Raw genomic sequence first — 21,140 nt, forward strand, 5'->3', positions numbered from 1 at the left:
CCGTCCACTCCCCAGTCCAAAATTCTACCCCCAAACTACTAAGAGTGTCGGCTGCTCCCCCACTCCTTCTTGGCTGGTCTCTACCCCCCTGTGGTGTCTGGTTGCCCTAGTGACTGCTTGGACCTTTGCTGTCCTCCAGCACCACAGTCCTGGTTCCCTGGCAGGTGCCAGGTCGTGGTCTTTTCTGGGCTCCAGATCCTCACGTGGGCGCTGCAGGGGGTGCTGACCACACCGTGTTGCATGGAGGAGAGGGTTACTGGATACCCTGGTGGAACCCAGGAAGTCCAAAGGAGGGTAACACTCCAGGGAGGGGATGGGAGTGGGAGATTAACAGAAGCAGGAAGGAAAGAATCATGCTATCACTAGGACTTGTGGGGAATGGTTATGTTTATTTAAGGGACTGACAAGGTCAAGAATCTCAGAATCCACAGACTGTAACAGACAGGGAATTAGAGCAAATGGCATCAGGAAATTTCCTCAGGGAGATGCCTGGGGGCTGGGGCTGTGGCTAGGAGGAGAAGAGATCAGAATGTCCGGTAGACTGCAGTGACCAGGGAGAGGAAGCTGTTCCTGGATGAGATGATGGGTGGCAAGGGGAACGGGCCCCTCTCAGGGGTTGTGGCATGCTATTCCTGCCCAGAACACATCTGCTTCCCATTCCAGAAAACAGCAGGCCAGGGCTGTGATTTGGGATTTTGAGATGGAGTACTGACCTCTGCCCAGGGCATTGGATCTGTAGCCAGCAGGTGTGTGTGCCGAAGAATCAGATCTTGTGCTGGCAGCAAATGGGGACACAGCAGCTGGACTGGGAGCAGCAGGGCTTACAGCAGCTGGACTGGGAGCAGCAGGGGACACAGCAGCTGGACTGGGAGCAGCAGGGCTTACAGCAGCTGGACTGGGAGCAGCAGGGGACACAGCAGCTGGACTGGGAGCAGCAGGGCTTACAGCAGCTGGACTGGGAGCAGCAGGGTTTGCAGCAGCTGGACTGGGAGCAGCAAGGCTTACAACAGCTGGACTGGGAGCAGCAAGGGACACAGCAGCTGGACTGGGAGCAGCCATGGGAGCCACAGGAGCCACAGCCTCCCTTGGAGCCCCCACAGGAGCCACAGCCCCCCTTGGAGCCCCCACAGGAGCCACAGCCCCCCTTGGAGCCCCCACAGGAGCCACAGCTGGAGCAGGTGCAGGCTGGCACACAGCAGCACACGGGCTTGCAGCAGCAGACGGGCACACAGCAGCCGGAACCACAGCCCCCACAGCCGGAGCCACAGCCTCCGGAACAGCCACAGCAGCCCATGGTTCTGGTGGGTCGAGGGTGGAGCAGGTCAGAGGAGCAGGTGCAGAGGACAGGTGTTCAGGTGTGGAGCCACCTGGGCCGGGAGCCCTTTATACACCTGCCCAGGTGTCAGCTGAGATTCTGGGCACATGGTTACTTCCTGGTTCCTGTTTGTGCCATTCCCAGAAGAAAAATTCTGAGTATTTTTTAGAATTTAATAATGCACAAGTTCTGGTATTTACAAGAATGCCTGGGGGCGCCTGGGTGGCTCAGTTGGTTAAGTGTCTGCCTTTGGCTCAGGTCATGATCTCAGGGTCCTGGGATCGAGTCCCGCATCGGGCTCTCTGCTCTACGGAGAGCCTGTTTCTCCCTCTCTCTCTCTCTCTGTCAAATAAATAAATAAAATCTTAAAAAAAAAAAAAAAGAATCCCTGGTGTGTTTTGCACATCCCCCCAGCACACGGTTTCTATCACCTGACAGGGCTCGTGTTTTGGGTTTTGCAGGGAGACAGAAACAGTGCCTCAGGGCCCTACTGGTCATCACCCTGACACAACTCCTGACCCTGTCTGGACCCTAAACAGTCTTGACAGGATCCCAAAGAGCATGTGAGAGGTGGGCTCAGGGTGTGGAGAGTGTGGGAAGCAGAAAGCCGCTGTGGCGATGGGGAGCAGGAAAGTGTCCTTCCTGTTCATTGCAGGGCAGCAGGTGGGGATTCGGAGCAGGTGGCACTCAGGATTCTGGGCTGGGAACCTGGTGGCTGAGCCTGGGCTATTCATGGTCCTGCTTGAACTGCATTGATGTAGTTTTCCTTTGACTTTAATCTCGGGGCATGGTAGTGCTGAGAGATGTCTTCAGGCATCTCCTGGACTCCACACATGCTCTTCCTTACTTCTATCTGGATTTTTCTTCGGGAATCAGAATCAGTCATTGCAGTCAGTACAAAGCCCCTTGGTTGCCTGTTGACTTCAAGGCATGAGGGGCCCAAAGTGGCTGAGTGTCCGCCTGAAACTCCAGTCCAGGGGAGTGGTTGTGTGTCCCTGGTGGAAACATTTCTCCCTCTGGATCTAAGACCTTTCAACCAGCAGAGCACAAGGTCATGGGGATTGGAAACAAACATTTTGCTGGTGTGTCAGTAGGGAAAATAGTGAGGGAGGGTGTGATGGCAAAAACCACCTGAGTGTCTTTCAAGTCCTTGGTGGTGGGCACTCTCCGTAGAGTCCCTCAGGGGCGCAACCTGCCTTTCATGTGCTCTCTTCCCAGGGACAGGTGTCTGGTGGCTCCACCTGGCCTTTCCCACCATCACATTCCCGGTAGACCAGGGAACCATGTGTGAGGACGTTTCTCCCCAAAAGGTTTCTGATTGCTTGAGGTTTTGAAATCAATATTCAATTTGTTAGCATTACAATTTATTATTTTATTTTTTAAGATTTTATTTATTTATTTATTTATTTATTTATTTATTTATTTATTATTTTATTTAAGAGAGAGAGAGAGACAGAGGAGGAGCAGCAGGAGAGGGACAAGCAGACTCCAAGCTGAGCACGGAGCTTGACGCAGGGCTCGATCCAGGGCTTGGTCCCACAGCCCCAAGATTGCGACCCAAACTGAAACTAAGAATCGGCTGCTCAACTGACTGAGCCACCCAGGTGCCCCTGTTAGCGTTACAATTTAAAATGCTTCTAAAAACCTTGTAAGGGCAACTTACAAATATATAAAATAAATATATTTTATAGATATTGATATCTCTTTTATAAAACATAGATATAATAAATTTAATAATCACTGTCAAAGCGACCCATGGCTAATGTTTTGTTAACTCAAGCTGAAATAACTTGAAGTCTCTTAAGCTTAAATATTCCATCGCCTTTATTAATTTGATAAATTCCCTTTAACATTTTAAAGCACATGTGTAAATTAGTTACCTTTGGTTTATCTTTTTTGTAACTATTTCACAGTTCTTGGATGTCCTGTTCCATTTCCCCAGACTTTTTTCTTTTCTTTCAGTTTGGGAAGTTTCTTTTTTTTTAAGATTTTATTTATTTATTTGAGAGAAAGAGCAGAGCGAGGGAGAGAACACCCGAGCGGGGGTGGGAAGGGCAGAGGGTGAGGGAGAGGGAGGGAAGAGTAGACTCCCTGAAGAGCAGGGAGCCTGACACGGGCCAATCCCAGGACCCTGGGATCATGACCTGAGCTGAAGGCAGATGTTTAACTGACTGAGCCACCCAGTTTCGCCCAGTTTAGGAAGTTTCTATTGACTTGCCTCTGAGTTTCACAGATTCTCTCCTCACCATGGCTGGCTACTGATGAGCCCATCAAAGACTTTCTTCATTTCTGTCACGGGGTATTTGATCTCAGGCTTTCTTTGATTCTTTCTTAGGATTTCCTTCTTGCTGTTTACATTACCCATTTGCTCTTGCCTGTTTCCTTAGAGCATTGTTATATTAGTCATAGTTATTTAACTTCCTCATCTGATAATTTCAAAATCCCTACCATGTCTGGGTCCGGCTCTGATGCTTGCTCTGTATCTTCTAGCTATGTTGTTTGCCTTCTAGTATGCCTTGTAATTTTTTGTTGAACGCTGGACATGATGTACCAGGTGAAAGGAATTGTGGTAAATAGGCCTGTAGAGGTGTGTTAATAAGGTGTGTGTTGGCGGAAGTGTTCTCAGTCTCTTAGTGACCTAGACCGTGACCTTTACAAGTGCATCTTTGTTTCTCCTCCTCCCAACTAGGTGGTTGTGAAGGCTGGGGCTGGGGCTGGGTATTTCCCTCCCTCCAGGTCACTTGGGCTCTGAGACAACCCCAGCAAGGTTAGGCTTGGTAAAATAATTTATCCTGAGGGCAGACCTTATTAGGAACAGAGTGCTCTGGCATGTTTCAAAATGTCTACTTCCATCCTCCCCTGGCCAAAAGCATGAGGGGACTTCTTGATTGTGTCCACCTGGAGTTTTTAACTCTCAGACATGCCAACACTGTTTTCCTACATTGGCACCGGTTTCCATGGAGGTCTCTGCTTCTGTAAGTTGTGATTCTCTGTCTCCCCAGTTTCTAATGGCAGCCATGTGCCCCGTGACCTCAGTTCTTTGGTAATCTATCAAGGGTTGCTGATTTTCACTTCAACATTTTCTTGTTGTGTGGTTGAGAGTGGCCACCTCCAAGCTCCTTACATGCTCGACTGGAGTGGTTTCCCTCTGTAAGACACTTTAAAAACCTCTAAAAATCGAAACCTCTTCTAGTATGTAATGTATATGGACCAGATAAATACAGCCCTTGAGTATAATAAATATCAACTTCTTCTAAATACTTTAGTATTGTCTTTAAATTTACTTAAGGTTATTTATGATTTTTACCTTGAAATGAAAGTCTAAAGTCAATGACTAAAATACATACCTTCAGTGGAAACCACAAGGTGATTTGGTAAGTTTCTTATATATACAGATAATTTCAAAACAAAGTCATATAACATGAATTTTTAAATTGAGATATAGGGGCACCTGGGTGGCTCAGTCGTTGAGTGTCTGCCTTCGGCTCAGGTCATGATCCTGGCGTCCTGGGATCGAGCCCCGCATCGGGCTCCCTGCTCCGCGGGAAGCCCGCTTCTCCCTCTCCCACTCCCCCTGCTTGTGTCCCCTCTCTCGCTGTGTCTCTCTCTGTCAAATAAATAAATAAAATCTTAAAAAAAATAAATTGAGATATAATTTATATATGATAAAATAACCCTTTAATGTGTACAATTCAGTCGTTTTTAGTAGGTTCACAAAGTTATACTAACATTATTCCCACCTCATTCCATTTCCCCCAAAGAAACTCCATCATGTTAGCAGGTAGCCTCCATTCCTTCCTTCCCACCCAGCCCCCCAGAATACTAATCTTCTTCCTGGCTTTGTGGATTCACCTACTTTGGACATTTCATATAAATGGGATCATATGTGGCCTTTTGTGAGTGTTTTTTCACTCAGAGTAATTTTTTCAAAGTTTATGTTGTAGCATGTATCAGAACTTTATACCTTTTTTAAAAAAAAGATTTTATCTATTTGACAGAGAGAGAGACCACAAGTAGGCAGAGCGGCAGGCAGAGGGAGAGGGAGAAGCAGGCTTCCCGCTGAGTGGGGAGCCCGACATGGGGCTCAATCCCAGGACCCTGGGATCATGACCTGAGCTGAAGGCAGATGCTTAACCGACTGAGCCACCCAGGCGCCCAGGTGCCCAGAACTTTACACCTTTTAGGGCTAAGTAATATTCCATTGTGTGGATACCATATTTTGTGTATCAACACATCAGTTGATATACGTGTGGGTATTTCCACTTTGTGGCAATTGTGAATAGTGCTATTATGAACATTATTGCATGAATTTTCACATGACTTAAGTTTTCAGATCTCTTGGGGATGTCTAGCTGTGGAATTTCTGAGTCCTATGGTAACTCTGTTTAACATTTGAGGAGCTGCCAAACTATTTTTCAAAGTAGCTGCCCCATTTTTGACTCCCGTTGGCAATGCACAAGGGTTCCAGGTTCTCCACATCCTCACCAATGTTTGTTATTGTCTGTCTTTTTGATCACTGCCATCCGAGGCAGTGTGAAGTGGGACCTCCCTGTGGTTCTGATCTGCACTTCCCTGATTCCTAATAATGTTGAGCATCTTTTCATTAGCTTATTATCTATTTGTGTATCTTCCTGGAAAAATGCTTATTCAAACCCTTTGCTAAATTTTTAATTGGGTTATTTGTCTTAAAAAATATTTTTTTTTTAGTAGTAAGAGTTTTTGTATACTCTGAGTATAAGCCAATCGTGAAATGTGTGATTTGCAAATATTTTCTCCCATCTGTAGGTTGTCTTTTCATTTTTTGACAGTGTTCTTTGAAGCACAAAATTTTAAATTTTAATGGAGTCCAATTTATGTGATATTTTTTCTCATGCTTTTGGTGTCATATCTCAGAGCCATGGCCCAATCTAAGGTCACAAAGACCTAACGCATGTTTTCTTCTGAGAGTTTTATAGTTTATAGTTTTTTTAAAAAAATATTTATTCATTTGAGAGAGAGAGAGAATGAGAGAAAGCACGAGTGGAGAGAGGGAGAAGGAGAAGCAGGTTCCTGGCTGAGCAGGGAGCCCAACATGGGGCTTGATCCCAGGACCCCAGGATCATGACCTGAGCCAAAGACAGACGCTTCACTGACTGAGCCACCCAGGCACCCCTATAGTTTATAGTTTAACTTTTGTGGTTAAGTTATGGATCCAGTTAGAAGGTTTTTTTTTTTTTTTTTTTTTTTTTTCTGTTGTTGCTGTTTTTATGTAGGATGGGAGGCAAAGATCCAACTTCATCCTTTTGAAAGTGGATATCTCATCGTCTCAGCATGATTTATTTAAAAGAGTCTCCCACTAAATTATTTTGGAACCCTTGTTGAAGATCAATTGAACATAACTTAAAGGGTTCATCTCTATGCTCTCAATTTGACTCCATTGATCTGTGAGTCTATCCTCATGGCAGCACCACACTGCCTCAATTATTGTAGCCCTGCAGCACACTTTGAAATTGGGAGGTGTGAGTCCTCTACCTATTTTTTTTTTTTTTTTTTTTGCAGGATTGTTTTGATTATCTGAGATTCCTTGAATTTTCATATGATTGTAGGATCAGATGGTCAATTTCTGCAAAAAGCAGCCTGGGATTTTGATAGGGGTTGCATTCAGTTTGCCAATCAGTTTTTGGAAGATTGTCATTTTTAACAATGTTATGTCTTCTGGTACATGAACGTTGGGTGCCTTTCCACTTATTTTGATCTTCTTTAACTTTTTTCAATGATGTTTTGCAGTTTTCAGTATGCAAGTCTTGCATTTTTTTTTGTTAAGCTTATTCTTCAGTATTTTGTTCTTTTTGATGAGATTGTTTTCTTTATTTTTATTTTTTGTTTATTTTGTTTTTTAATTTTTTAATTTTCTTAATTTCAATGACGATTGCTCACTGCTAGTGTATAGAAATACAACTGACTTTTGTATATTGATGTTGTATCCTGCAACCTGCTGAATTTATTTATTTATGTGTGTGTGTGTGTGAATTTCTTAGTTGTTTATATGCAAGATAATATGTTCTGTAAATCGAGATAGTTTTACTTCTTCTTTCCCAACCTGGATGCTTTTTATTTATTTCTCTTGCCTTATTACCCTGGGTAGACCTTCAGTGCAATATTGAATAGAAGTGGTGAATGTGGACACCCTTTTCTTGTTCCTGACCTAGAAGGAAAACATCCAGGCTTTCTCTATGAAGTATGGCATCAGCTGTGGGTTTTTGGTAGATGCCTTTTATCAGGTTGAGGAAATCCCCTTCTGTTCCTCCATATACTGAACCAAAGCTGTGACATCTATGAGTGGTTGGTTCCCACTAACTCTGAGCCTAGAGATGGAGAGAGTGTTCCTTACTCTGTGCTGAGCCACTATCTCTGGTCCCTGGTGCAGCGCAATTTCTATTTTTGTCCTACAGAACATCTCAGGAACACAGATCACTTTTGCCTCACTTCCCTCTCTCTAGACTTGACTCCTGCTCTGGGGCCTGGATGGGCACAGAGATCACACATTGGATCCCTTCTGAGGCAGAGCATCTTGTGGGGGAAGGAGCAGCATCCATTATTCCAAAAAAGACAAACTCTGAATCCCATTTAGGCTCAGCTGGAACTCCCTCTATACTAATAAGAGATATTCTCGCATTCACTCATCCATTCATTAATTCCTTACTCATTCATACATGCATGTAATGATCCTTCATTAATTAATTTAACAAACGTGTGTGCAATGACCACTGAGCCCACAGTGGAATGACAGCAGTGAACAACTGGGAGCAGTGTCCCCTGTAAGCAGGAAGACAAGGGAAACATGGTCAGTATTGCTAATGAGACAGGATGGAAGGAAAAAGTCACTGCGAGACCAAGGCTTATGGGTGGAGAGTGTACTTAGTGGTGCACCAAGATCCATTTGGATCTTAATGCATTTGTGTTAATTAGGCCATTTACATGAGACATTCATATGCAAATGTCATAGTGCTCCCAGCAAGCAGCGGAAAGCGAAGATTTGGTGCCTCACATAAAATGATCACAAATGAGGATTTTAGCCACCTCCTTGCCCTGTGGGCCATTTCCATGTAGTCTGGCTCAGTCATTGGGGCATGTGAGTAGGAGAGGCAAAAGTGCTTGGGGGATGGGATCCCTTTTTAGGGAATGGGCATGGGAACAGTCCATTCCCTTCCCACAAAGGCTGGGGGAAAAGTCCAAAGTCAGATGACTCTAGTTGTCCAGCGCCTGGAGAGGAAGTGTGTAGGGGGTCCAGGATGTTCCCCTTGAGGGGAAGCACAGGTCTTTAGGAGCTACCTGAGGTCCTTAGACAGAGGCTCAGATCTTGTACTGGCAGCAGATGGGGACACAGCAGCTGCACTGGGAGCAGCCACAGGAGCCACAGGAGCCACAGCCCCCCTTGGGGCCCCCACAGCAGCTGGAGCCATAGCCCCCACAGCCCCCACAGCCGGAGCTGCAGCCTTTGGAACAGCCACAGCAGCCCATGGTTCTGGTGGGTTGAGGGTGGAGCAGGTCAGAGGAGCAGGTGCAGAGGACAGGTGTTCAGGCGTGGAGCCTCCTGGGCTGGGGCCCTTTATGCACCTGAGCATATGTTCACTTCCTTATGCTTGTTTATGCTATGTTCTCAGGGAAATTCTGTTGGCCATATACTAAAAATAGATATTACAAACTTTATAATTGTGTCACATTTTTTTGCATTTTTGCTCTGTTTGCGATTTCCTTCTGTCATCCCTGAGTCAGCTGCAGTGACTGAAGCTCTATATTCAGGATCTGGCTGAATCCCGATTTCAGCATGGCACTCTTGGACTCAGCATGCCCCGTGTCCCATGGTTTCCTTACCTTGGTTCCCCATGAGCAGGAAGATGATCTAAGCATCGCACTCCTTCTTGTAGAGAATTTCCACCCATCTGCCAGGTTTTAGTCACATCTGCACCCTGTGCCCAGCCTCAGAGGTCCCCGTGACCAAGTCCCCATGTGCCTTTGGTTCCGGTGGTGATCCTTCCTGTCCGCTTGCTCTGGGTTCTCCCAGCAGAGCGTGTGCCCCAGCTTCTTCTTCACCTTAAGTCAGCGAATGCACACCGCTCTGCTCTCCAGTTTCCAACACGCCGTGGCTGCTGTGTTTTCTTTCCTTCTCTTAACTGGGGAGTTCTGTCTACTCAACTCATTGTTTTATTCAGAAGGCGTTCAGAAGGGAATGTACATGGATGTTATTCTGTCCCCCATGACTGAATGTCAACCACCACTGATCCCCCCCCACCACACACACACAAACTTGAGGATCGGTTGGTTTAGTTGCAAAAAGGAATCCCGTTGGGGCTTTTATTTGGATTGAAGTAAATGCATAGATTAATTTAGGAATAATTGATACCTGTTTGCTGGAATCTTCCTACGCAAGAAGGTCATAGTAAGCATTTACTTATGTTCAAATCTTACTTCCCTCATAGAGGGTTTTTTCCTCTCACTGTTATTGGGATAGAATTTATGTACAATAAAATGCACCCATTCATAGCATCACTTTGGTAAGTTTTAACCAAACTGTACACCTGTGTCACCACAAAACAAATGAGATGTGGGACATTGCCATCGGCCTGGAACATTCCCTGGTGTCCCCTTCAGCTCAGTGCCCACCACCCCTGTTGGCCAGGAAACCCTGACCCGCTTTCTGCCCCCACAGGTGAGACTCTTCTTCTGCAGAGTCTCACATAAATGGAATCATAGGCATTTCTCTTTCGTGTGTGTCTTCTTTCACTTGGAAACTCTCCGAGGTTCCCCCGCACTGTTTCCCCACAACTCCCAGCCACCGCAACATCTCCAAACACCATTTCCGCCTCCACAACTCAGCGAGGACCCCGTACTCTGGTGACACCCTCTCTGCACCTCCAGGCAGAGAGCGGTGATGTGGGGCCCCTCACCAGTTCCCTTTGCTTCCTGTCGCTCCATGTCTGAACACATTTATTTCAGTTATTTTAAAACAACTTTTTGTACAAATCAGTGACGTTCATTAAATTGACAAAGTTGTTGACTGTTCCCATAATTCAATTTGGGGACATTCTCTTCACCCCAGGAAGATCCCTCACACTTGTTTAGTTGGTTCCTATACGTACCGCCTGCCCAGGAAGGCAGTAAACTCCCTGTTTCTATGGAGCTCCCTTCTCTGGATGTTTTATGGAAGCTGAATCATATATGGTCTCTGTGTCTGGCTCCTTTCACTGAGCATAAAGGATTTGAGATGCACCCCTGTTGCTGCATTACCCAAACCCCATTGGTTTTTATTGCTGAAGGGTATTCCTTTGTGTGGATGTGACACATTTTGTTTATCCATCACTGGTTAGCGAACATTTGTGTTGTTTACACTTTTTGGCTATTTGGTTAGTGAACATTCTTTGTGTGGTCGTATGTTTTCATTTCTTTTGGGTAGGTACCTAGGGAATGGATGGGTCTCATGGTAAATGTATGTTTGACTTTCTAAGAATTCACAAAAATCGTTTTCTACGTCAGCAATCCCATGTGACATTCCCCCCAGCAAGGCACAGGGCTGGCATTTCTCCGTGTCCTCGCTGGCACCTGTCTTCCTGTCTTCCGGAGGACAGCCACTCTAGGGGGTAAAAAACAGTATCTTGCTTTAATTTTCACTTCTGAAATGACCAGTGATGTCGAGCCTCCTTTCTGGGGCATTATCCATTAATGTGTCCTCTCTGGGAAAATATCTGTGTAAATATTTTGTCCATTCTAAATTGGGTTGTTTGTATTCTTAGGATTGAGATGAAGCCTTCTTTGTTTGTCTGGATATTCCTTTGGGAGCTTCCTGTTCTCTGTTCTCTGTTTCCCTTCGGGACTCTGATTACACATGTATCAGACCATCTCACCTAATTTTTTTTTTTTTTTTTTAGTGTATCTTGTCTCTTTCTGTGTGCTGCATTCTGGGCTGTCTGCATATGTGTCTTCCAGGTTACCAAATCTGGATTTATTTGGGTCTAGACAGCTCTTTAATCTGTACTCTAACACTTTAAGAATCAATTCCTCTTTAAAGAAATCTGTCCTGGGCCAGTCAGAACGGTCAGTCATGCTACGGTCACCCACGACTCCAGCCTCTGATAACGATTAGCAAGAGGCTATGTCTCGTTCATGTTACACGTCCACGGGGGGCTGGCCATTTGCCTTTTTTTGGTAGCAAACATTATGTTTTTGATAGTCGTCTTTTCTTTTAGATGCACATATTCCTTTTTTATTCTGTAATATAATTTCCCCTGTGTGTGTGAGACCCAGCAGAGGTCCCACTCTCATTCAGATAAAGGATGGCACAAGAGACCATTGTTCTCATCAATTAAAATGACTCAAACTACAAAAGCAGATATTGTTGTGAAACCCACCAGAGAGTCAGGGACACAAAGAAATAAAAACTCCCCAAACTCCAGGGGAGAAGAGCTCCATGGCGCTTTCATGCCTGTCGGGTGGACAGAGGCCAGGGAGACTAGCAGACCAGCTGAGAAATTCTCAAGAGGTGCACGGGGTCTGGTGGAAAAGACTAGTATCCTGCAGTGCCCCAGATTCAGAGCCTCAACCACCTGCCCACTCTTCCCATGGATCTTCTTCGAGTGCTTAGGAGTAGGAGGGCCAGGAACAAAATCTGAGGAAGATCCCTCACGAGGGGTGTGGGGCTTCACCATGTACAGGGTGGCCAGAAAACAGCTAGGAGTGGAGGGAGAGCCCCCTGAGCATCTCTAGTCCCTTAAGGAACAAAGCTGGGGCACCCCACACCCAGTAGGACAACTGCTATCCAAGAAACAGAAAGTGACATGTGCGAGAGAGGATGTGGAGACATTGGAACGCCGTGCCCTGTCTGTGGGAACATACATTGGTGCAGCCTCTGTGGAACAGTGTGGGGGCTCCTCAAAAAGTTACAAATAGAATTACCGTAGGCCCCAGCAGTCCCACTTCTGGCTATATCCCCGGAAGAATTGAAAGCAGGGTCTCAAAGAGACATTTGTGAACCCCTTGTTCACAGCAGCTAATGGGCGGACAGAACCCAGGTGTCCATCCACGGATGAGAGGATGAGCAGATTGTGGTCCACCCGCACTGGACTGTCACTCAGCCATAAAAAGGAAGGGAATCCTGACACCTGCTACAACTTGGATGAAACTTGGGGATGTGACGCTGAATGAATATAGGCCAGACACTAAGGACACAAATTGGGTGATCCATTCATATGAGATCCATTGAAGAATCACATTCATAGAGACAGAGAGTGGACGGTGGGCTCTGGGGGAGGGATGGGGGCCGGTGTCTCATGGAGACATTCTCAGTTTTGCAAAATGAAGAGTTCTGGAGACTGATGGTAGTGATGGATGCACACAATGTGAACGCCACTGAATGTACACTTAAAAATGGTTAAGATCGGGGGAGCCTGGTGGCTCAGTTAAGTATCTGCTTTTGGCTCAGGTCATGATCTCAGGGTCCTGGGATCGAGCCCCTGTGTCAGGCTCCCTGCTTAGCGGGGAGTCTGCTTCTCCCTCTCCCTCCTCCACCCCCCTGCGTGTGCTCTTTCGCGCGCTCTCTCTCTGTCAAATAAATAAATAAATAAATAAGTAAATAAAATCTTTTAAAAAATGGTTAAGATGGTAAATTCTGTTATGTGTATTTTACTATAATAAAAAATTTGGAAAAAAGGATTGAAAAACTAAGACAAGGGAGAAAAGCTAGGAGAAGCCCCTGAGCCTTTCAGGCTTGGGACCAAGAGAGAGATCCCATCCTTGTATGCAGGGAGCAGGGACAGCACAGGACAGGAAGGGAAACTCCTCCAGGAATCCACAACCTGGCAGAGGGGGCTAGGACAGGGCCTTGGGGGGCATGGACACTGGAGAACAATGAACCCCAAGAAGAGCAGAAGCAGGACCTGTCATGGGGTCACAGACAAGAGAGAAGCTCCAGGGAAGCCTGGTGACCCGGGAGCCTGAGAAAATCTCAGATTCCCAAATGATGGACAAGGGGCAGAGAACTTTCTCTGGAGCTTCTGCTTCCAGACATAGTGCAGAACATAGCTTTTGATCCTGCTTGATTTGGATCATGAACCAGGAGAGCCCAAGCTTTATAAATGTCCCCACAAAACAAAGAAACCACTAAAAAACTCTGTAATAAGTCTTTCTGGAATAGTGAGAGAAGCCCAGGTAGGACACAAAGGGTGGTAGGCAGGAGCAGACCAATCTTGCCCTGTTCCCAAAGGATCACTGGAGAAGAGAGGACTCCGACCTTGAAGGTTTAGAGGGGAAACATTGTGTAAGGAGGAAGTGTGTCACAGGCGTGAAGCAATATTTATGTTATTTTAAAATGACATACGATTTCCCTGGGGAGAGAACATGAATAGAAACAAGGAAGTGACCATGTGCCCAGCATCACACCTGACCCTAGGCAGGTATAGAAAGGGCTCCCGGTCCAGGAGCCTCCACGCCTGAACACCTGTCCTCTGCACCTGCTCCTCTGACCTGCTCCACCCTCGACCCACCAGAACCATGGGCTGCTGTGGCTGTTCCGGAGGCTGCGGCTCCGGCTGTGGGGGCTGTGGTTCCGGCTGCTGTGTGCCCGTGTGCTGCTGCAAGCCCGTGTGCTGCTGTGTGCCAGCCTGCACCTGCTCCAGCTGTGGCTCCTGTGGGAGCTCCAAGGGGGGCTGTGGCTCCCGTGGCTCCTGTGGCTGCTCGCAGTCCAGCTGCTGTAAGCCCTGCTGCTCCCAGTCCAGCTGCTGCAAACCCTGCTGCTCCCAGTCCAGCTGCTGTGTCCCCTGCTGCTCCCAGTCCAGCTGCTGTGTCCCCATTTGCTGCTCCCAGTCCAGCTGCTGCAAACCCTGCTGCTCCCAGTCCAGCTGCTGTGTCCCCATCTGCTGCCAGGGCAAGATCTGAGGCTCTGAACCCAGACCTTGGGTTTCTTTCTCAATGTTTGGTGAAGCCTGTATTCTTGTGGTTTCCCTGAATCAGCTCCTTTCACACGTCCACTTCTGAAGCTCACTTCTGGAGCCTTCATCTTTCAGTGTGTGGGAGCTTGGTCTACAGACTGAGGAGGACCCAGTTCTGCTGCTATAGATGACAGACATCATTCACTTGGTGGAATTAGGTCCCTCTTACCTGTTCTTGGAGAACCATATTTCTTTGCCTAGGTCACTCTGCAGCCCTGCACCCCCATCCTGGGCTCTGGCTGGACCTGGACTCCTGCAGATATGACAGCCTCCTGGCCCATCCCTCCTTCTGAAGATACTCCACCCCCAAACCTCATCCTCTTGCCTGTCTCATCTCTGACTGCAGGATGAGCCAAGTCACAGGGGAGCAACAGATGGTGGGTTCCCCTAAATCCTAGGGACACTTTGCAATCAAGAGTTGGCCCCACTCTACAGCGTCTATACTTGGTTGCCTACTGCTCCCTGATCCCTCTGATTTGTGTTTTGAGGCAGGAACTATACCGTGAAATCCCTAAATAAACAAACCCCCCTCCAATGTTGTTCTCACTGTGAATCTTCATTCTGGTGTCTGATTGGCAGAGGCTCTGCAACCCACGTGGCCTAAGGACGTTTCTACAGAGCCTAAATGTGGGACCCCCTGCCCTGGATTCTGTGAAGCAAGTTGTGCAGGAGGTAAGATCCATAGCTAGGGAAGAGACGTGCCAGCAGCAGAAGCCCATTCTGAGCTGTCACTAAGGTTGCCACCAACCATGTGGGGCTGTTTACATTCAAATTGATAAAACATCACAGGAAGTAAATGCTTCAGTTCCTCAGGCACTCTGGCATGTTTCAGGTATGCAGTGGCCTCTTGTGGTCAGCGGTTGGCTTACAGGACCGCACACAGCACATTTCCATCAAAAAGCAGAAAGCTCTGTGGGCAGCTCTGGCAGGAACAGGAAAGAGCTCCACACCGGGTGCGTCACCTAGAACCAAGAGCTGGGGTCCAGATCCATAATTTCTCGATGCAAGTATTAGGTAGGTGGGTATGGTTGCTGTAGTAAATTACGTCACACTGGTTGGCTTAAAACAAGAGAATTTATTCTCTCACACTTCTGGAAGCTCCCTCCAATAATAGTAATTTTTTTTTTTTTATTATTGTGGTAGAATACACAGAACATAAAATGTACCATCTTCACCGTCTCTAAGCCCACACTCAGGGGCACTAAGTGCATTCACACTGTTGTGCAGCCATCCCCACCATCCGTCTCCAGAACTTTCCATCTTCCCAAGTAGAAACTCTGTCCCCATGAAACACGGATGCCCCCACCCTCTCTGCTCAATTGTAGTTTCTCTCTTAACCATAGTACATTGTCAAAAATGAGAAGTCGACATCAGTGCGATACAGTGAACTCAAGCACAGACTTCCTTGGATCCCACCAGGCTTTACCTTGTCATGCAGAGTCTATGAAGCTGTATCACATCGAGCCTTCAGAGAAGCATTACCACAGCCAAGACTCCGCACTGTCCCATAACCCTAAAAACACTCCCTCATTCTGTCCCTTGATAGTTCTGTCCTCCCCACAGTCCTGAGCCCTGGCCACCCCGGGAGGGACTCTGACGGAGTTGTGTCACACAGAGAGTGTTAGGTAAATGCAACAACGCACCACGTAAGCCTGCGTGGGTGACTTCTTTCCCACTGGGCTAGTACACGTGAGATCCGTCCAAGTTGTAATGTGTGTCAGGAAACCGCTCCCTTTATTGTTGACTTGTCTTCCATGTGTGCATGTATGAGGGGTTTTGTTTTGTTTTTTGCCTCTCACCTCTGCAAAGACAGGATGGACCTCCACCCAGACTTCAGTTTAGATGTCAAGACAGATGAAGCCACACACACCAAGATCAGTGTGGTGCTGGCATGATATATTGGCGTATTGACATGACATGGCATATATTACTTACATGAGGAGGCTTTCTGGGGAGAGCAGGGTGGCTCCCAAGCAGGCCTGAAATGGTCTGAGAGAGCAGGGCAAGGAGCTCGCGTGGGGTTTTCAGGTGGCGAAGTGCAGGGAGGGGGGAGGCTGGGAGTGCCCAGGGATGCTGACTTGCACCATAGTGGGGGGCACCGTGATTTCCTATCAGCTTGTCCAGATTTGGGGCAGAAGAGGAAGAGGGAGGGGTGGGCCTACAAGCTGTCAGCATCAGACGCCAAAGATGAAGTTACGCCCCTTACAGCTTGTTTGTCCGTTCACTCACTGAAGGGCAATTAGGCTGTCTCCATTTTTTGGCTATTTATTATTTTTTTTTCTTAAAGATTTATTTATTTATCTGAGAGAGCGAGAATGAGAGAGAGAGAGAGAGTACACGAGAGGGGGTAGGGTTAGAGGGAGAAGCAGACCCCCTGCTGAGCAGGGAGCCCGATGTGGGACTCGATCCAGGGACTCCAGGATCATGACCTGAGCTTAACCAACTGAGCCACCCAGGCGCTCCCATTTTTTGGCTATTTAAGCTGCAGTACACATATGTGTATGGATTTTTGTGTGTAAATATGTTTTTATTTCCTCGAGGATGAATATTCAGAATGCAGTCACTGGGTTGTACAGTAGTGTTTATTTCACTTTATAGGAAACACCAAACTGTCTTCCAGAGGGGCTGCCCCATTTTTCATCCCCACCAGTGGTGCATAATAGATCTAGTTGTTTCCCATCCTCACCAGCACTTGGTATTTTCAGTAACTTTAATTTAAGTCCCTCTAGCAGGTGTGTGGTGGTGTCTCATTGAGCCTTTAATTTGCATTTTCTTTTTTTTAAAGATTTTATTTATTTATTTATTTGACAGAGAGAGAGAGAGAGCACAAGCAGAGGGATAGGGAGAAGCAGACTCCTCACTGAGCAGGGAGCCCCATGTGGGGCTCGATCCCAGGACCCTGAGATCATGACCTGAGCCGAAGGCAGACACTTCACTGACAGCCACCCAGGCACCCCTAAGCTGCGTTTTCTAATGGTCATGATGCTGAACATCTTTTCAAGTGAGTGCTGGCCATTCACACATCTTCATTGAAAGAATTTTTATATCTTTTGCCCATTTTTAAATTACAGTGTTTTTCTTACCATTGCATTTGGAGAAGTCTTTATATATTTCATAACTAAACTGTCACATTTGTGATTTTCAAATATTTTCTCCCTATCTGTGCTTGTTTTTCCACCATCTTAATGGGAGTTCCACAGAGCAACACCTTTTAATTTTCATGAAATCCAATTCATCAGGTTGTTCTTTTGTGGATTGTGTCTTTAGCGCTACATCTAAGAACGCCTTATCTGTCTAACCCTAGGTCATGAAGATTTTTCTGTTTTCTTCTAGACATTTTATAGCTTTGTGGTTTACATCCTATCATCTGTTTTGAGTTAATATTTTATAAAATATGAGGTTTAGGTCATAATTCTTTTTCTCCTACAAATGTCTAATTATTCCAATGCTATTTATTGAAAAATTATCCTTCTACCATTGAATTACTTTTGTATCTTTGTCAAAACCCAGCTGGCCCTACTTGCGTGGGTCTATTTCTGTATTCTCTATTCTATTGCATTGTATTCTCTATTTGTTACATTCTTTTTTTTATTTAAAGATTTTATTTATTTATTTAACGGAGAGAGAGAGAGAGAGGGTGCACAAACAGGGGGAGCAGCAGACAGAGGGAGAAGCAGATGCCCCGCTGAGCAGGAAGCCCAACATGGGGCTCGATCCCAGGACCCTGGGATCATGACCTGAGCTGAAGGCAGACACTTAACTGACTGAGCCCCCAAGAGGCCCCTCTATTTGTTACATTCTAATCTCTATTCTGTTACATTCTTTCTCATTTGTTACATTCTGTTCTCTATTCTGTTGCATTCTATTCTCTGTTACATTCTGTTCTCTATCCTGTTAACATTGATCTATGTGCCTTTCTTTTCCCGATGCCACACACTGTCTTGGTTTTTGTAGCTATGTAGTACGTCTTAATCAAGTAGTGTTATTCCTTTAACTATATTCTTTTTCAAAATTGCTGTGACTATTTTGGTTTCTTTATCCTTCTGTGTAAATTTTAGAATCAGCTTGTCTATATCTGCAGAGAATCCTGCTGGGATTTTGATAGAAATTTCTCTTTAACTGTAGATCAGTGTGGGAGAATTGACATCTTAGCTATGCTGGGTTTTCCAATCCATGAACATAGTGTATCTCTCTGTTTATATAGATCTTTTTTGGCTTCCTTCATTAGCATTTTGTAGTTTTTGGCACACTGAGTCTATTTATTTTTTGTTACATTTATGCTTATGCATTTTAATTTTTGGAGCAACTGTAAATGATATTGTGCTTTAAATTTGTTTTCCAACTGTTCATTGCTATTGTATAGACATATGATTGAATTTTATGTGTTGGCCTTGTATCCTATGACTTTACTTGACTCAAAATGCATTTATTGACTCCAAGGGTTTTGTGTTTGTTTTGTTTTGTTTGTAGATTCCTGAGGATTTTCTACACAATCATGTCTTCCTGTGTGTATAGTCCAGCAGAGCTCAGCTCCCCACAGGCTCCCAGGTCACTGGGCTTCCTTGGAGCTGCTCTCACCCCTGTGGCCTCCATTACAGCTCCTACTTCTTCTCCTCTTTCATCATCCCCAGATGCTCATGCTTCCCAGGGCTGTCGTCAACTGCTCTTCTCTACACCCTATATTGACCTTAAGGCTGACGTTATCTGGCCTTGTTCATTCCTGGTTTTGTTGCCAGTATCAGTGCTGATAGCTTCTAGACCTGCACACAGACCCTGAACTCCAGGCCTGTTCATCTGACCATACTTGGGATGCCTCCGTTTTGATGTCCTATGGATACTGTGAATGTGACCTGTCCTCATCTCCCCAAACTTGTCTTTCCTCCTTTGACAGGCAGAAGTATAAAATGACCCTCAATGACCCTTGTCCTTATATAGTCTCCTCTTGAGCATGGATGGAACCTGTGGTTAGGGCGAGATATCACCTTTGTGGTTTTGTTCTGCTATATGGCAAAAGGGATGTTTGCAGATGTGATCGAGGCTCCTAATCAACTGAGTTCATCAAACGGGAGATATGCTGGGTGGGCCTGCCCTAATCCCTGAGCTCTTATAAAGGGAGTCTAGAGGCTGGAGACAGAAGTCAGAGACACACCTCCTGCTGGCCTGGAAACCGAACAGTCATGTTGTGAAGTCTATGAGGGTCACGGGGCAAGGGACCGTGGGTGGTCTCTAGTGGCTGAGAGTGGTCATGGGCAAACAGCTCAGAAGGAAATGGGGACCTCAGTCCTGCAATCACCAGGAACACACTGAGCAGGCTTGGGAGTTCCAGAAGGGAACCAAGTGCAGCTGACATCCACACTGGCCTCGTGGCAGTCTGAGGACAGGACCCAGCTTTGCTGTGCCTGGACTCCAGACCTTAGGGAACTGAGATAATAAATGTGTGTTGTTTTAAGCTTCAGAGTTTGTAGTAGTTCATTACACAGCAGTCGGAAACAAATACACCTCCTCTTAGCATTGAGTCTCCACTCAATCCCCTGGAGCCCCATCCTCATCCTCATCTGTGCCCTTAGACACGTTCCCCCTGAGCCTGGCATGACGTCACCAAATTCCTTTTTTTTTTTTTTTTTAAGATTTATTTATTTATTTGAGAGAGAGAACACAAACAAGCAGGGGGAGGGAGAAGACAAGCAGACTCTGCCCTGAGTGCAGAGCCCAACACCGGGCTCCATCCCAGGACTCTGAGATCATGACCTGAGCCAAAATCAAGAGCTGGACGCTCAACCGACTGTGCCACTCAGATGCCCCTTCACTGAATTCTTTATCTGAGGAAACCCTCTGCCTCACTCAGGGTCCTACAGTAGGTCCTGCACTCCCTCCTCTGCAGGAGTGAGCTGGCCAGAGCAAGACACTCGGGGGAGGAGGTGTAGACAGGGCTTTCACTCATCAGGTGGGAGCCAGAGAAAACTTCACCATGAGAAGGCGCCTGTGCAGAGGGAGTGTGTTTTTCGCAGGATTTCACAATGCCTGGTTTGGACCAAAAAATGCAAGAAGAAAGCAGAAGTGACCGAGGACTTGCAGGTGCTCAGGGAAGCCCCTGATTTGAGGGGTCCTCAGAGGTTCGGGGCTCAAGCTGCAAGAAGTTGCAAGGGTAGGGAAGGAGGAACATGGGACTCACCTTCTAGGTGGTGCTGGAGGTAGGGGATGCTGGCTTTCCATTAGGGTGTGATGGGCATGAGGTTAATGCCCTCTCTATCTGTCTTCATCTGTAGCCAGACTGCCCAGCTGTGAAGACTGAGGAAGGAATACTCTGGAGGATATGATGGTATTACAGCTTTAGGGCTATGACATGCAGCCCAGGACACATCCTGAAAAATCTGGAATTGAGTGAATGACCTGAGCCTGTGGCCAGCATCTCAGATCTTGCACTGGCAGCAGATGGGGACACAGCAGCTGGACTGGGAGCAGCAGGGCTCTGGGGAAATTCTGCCATTTTCCTTCTATGTTTAAAACAACCACACAAACATTTGTTTACATGCATTTTTTATGTTTACCCTTTTCATTGCTTTCATCAAACACTGGCAACATCATGAGCTGCAGTGTTTCCACTCTCAAGGGCTCAGAAGCATGAGGAGAGATGTGCCCGCCTTGCTTCCAGGTGGCGGGCTCCCATGACTGCAGAGAAGGCTCGTTCTGTCGGGTTCGCCCATGGGGACTCTAGCCCCTTGTCCGTTCCTCTCTGACACTGAGCTGTTGCTGTGGCCCCTGCTCTTCTCTTGCATCTTGTCCCATTTGAGCCACCTGCTCCCTAGAGCTGCCTTACCGCCTCTAGACAAGAATGGGGGACACTCTCTGCCCACAGGTCCAGACCC

General features: G+C 46.6%; 1 long non-coding RNA gene across 5 annotated transcripts in view; it reads left to right on the forward strand.

The window, feature by feature from the left end:
• LOC118524554 (uncharacterized) overlaps positions 1–21,140 on the forward strand; it is a 178,067-nt gene that overhangs the window by 85,414 nt on the left and 71,513 nt on the right. The window contains exon 3 of one of the 5 annotated variants that reach the window (XR_013442238.1): positions 18,745–19,723. The exons of the other annotated variants lie outside the window; for them this stretch is intronic. This is a non-coding gene — a long non-coding RNA (uncharacterized LOC118524554). Of the gene's footprint in view, positions 1–18,744; positions 19,724–21,140 lie in introns of those variants that run through there. 5 annotated transcript variants of the gene reach the window in all.

This window comes from Halichoerus grypus, chromosome 11 (genome assembly GCF_964656455.1).
Source record: "Halichoerus grypus chromosome 11, mHalGry1.hap1.1, whole genome shotgun sequence".
Classification (NCBI taxonomy): Eukaryota; Metazoa; Chordata; class Mammalia; order Carnivora; family Phocidae; genus Halichoerus; species Halichoerus grypus.